Source organism: Panthera onca, chromosome B2, assembly GCF_046562875.1.
Source record: "Panthera onca isolate mPanOnc1 chromosome B2, mPanOnc1 haplotype 2, whole genome shotgun sequence".
Taxonomy (NCBI): domain Eukaryota; kingdom Metazoa; phylum Chordata; class Mammalia; order Carnivora; family Felidae; genus Panthera; species Panthera onca.
The window spans coordinates 78,460,203-78,461,437 of NC_138343.1; the positions used below are offsets into that span (position 1 = coordinate 78,460,203).

Genomic DNA, 1,235 nt, shown 5'->3' on the forward strand with positions numbered 1-1,235 from the left:
TATAGGTGCAATTATCACTTTCTTTTCTGGACCTTACATTTCAACAGGCTGATCTTTTATAAGAAATGTATTCACTGAAGCAGTAGAAACTACAGCACTGACAGGTCACTTTGACTGAATATGTGTTTTTATTTTAATTTAATAAGTAAATCAGGAGCCCCGGGTAGCTCAGTCAGTTAAGCGTCTGACTCTTGATTTTGGCTCACAGTTCATGGAACGTGGGATCCAGCCCTGTGTTGGGCTCTGTGCTGTCAGAGATTCTCTCTCTCCCCCTCTTTCTGCCCCTCCCCTCCAATAAATAAATAAATAAACTTAAAAAATAAATAAATTAAGGTCGGATTTCTTGCTGTTAGCAATGTTTACCTCCCTACAATAATGGCTGTAATATGTTATGTGTGAGATCTTGTACTTCTTTTAGAAAAAGGGTATTCTTTTTTCCCTCACTTTTAAAAGGTAAAGTTTATTAGATCATGATGTTGTCTGAATTTATCACCTTTGTCAGAAGAAAAATGTGGAAGCTTCACGAATCTGCATGTCATCCTTGCACAAGGGCCGTGCTGATCTTCTCTGCATCACTCCAATTTTAGTATATGTGCTGCTGAAGCGAGCACAAGGATATTCCCTTTGGAAAGCCTCGTTAAAAATATATATTTTTTTCCTGATTTTCGTACTCATTTCATGACTAAAATAGAACTTTAGGGGTGCCTGGGTGGCTCAGTCGGTTAAGCGGCCGACTTCGGCTCAGGTCATAATCTCACGGTCTGTGAGTTCGAGCCCCGTGTCGGGCTATGTGCTAACAGCTCAGAGCCTGGAGCCTGTTTTGGATTCTGTGTCTCCCTCTCTCTGACCCTCTCCTGTTCATGCTCTGTCTCTCCCTGTCTCAAAAATAAATAAAATGTTAAAAAAAAATTAAAAAAAAAGAACTTTATAACTCAATAATTGCAAACAACTTTTAACTGTAATTATGAATATTATCTCTTAGTTCCACAGATGATTAATCTTACCTTAAATAATATTTACCTGGAATTTTAAAAATTAGTGTTTTATAGGCCTTATGATCCTAAAAGCATCGGTGTACATGTACAGATTACATATACAGTATAGCAGAATTTCACTGAATAAATAGTTATTTGAGCCTGTAAGGTTCAGGTATTTATGACCCTTAATCTCTTAGAAACAGTTATTTATATGGTCATTAGAATAATTCACTTACTTTTGGTGAAAATAACTGGACA

At 36.8% G+C, this 1,235-nt stretch overlaps 1 non-coding gene across 1 annotated transcript; it reads right to left on the minus strand.

The window, feature by feature from the left end:
* Nucleotides 1–504: 504 nt before the first annotated feature.
* LOC132668071 (U6 spliceosomal RNA) lies at nt 505–611 on the minus strand. The gene has a single exon (XR_009605443.3). It is a non-coding gene; the product is annotated as a U6 spliceosomal RNA (small nuclear RNA).
* Nucleotides 612–1,235: the final 624 nt, after the last annotated feature.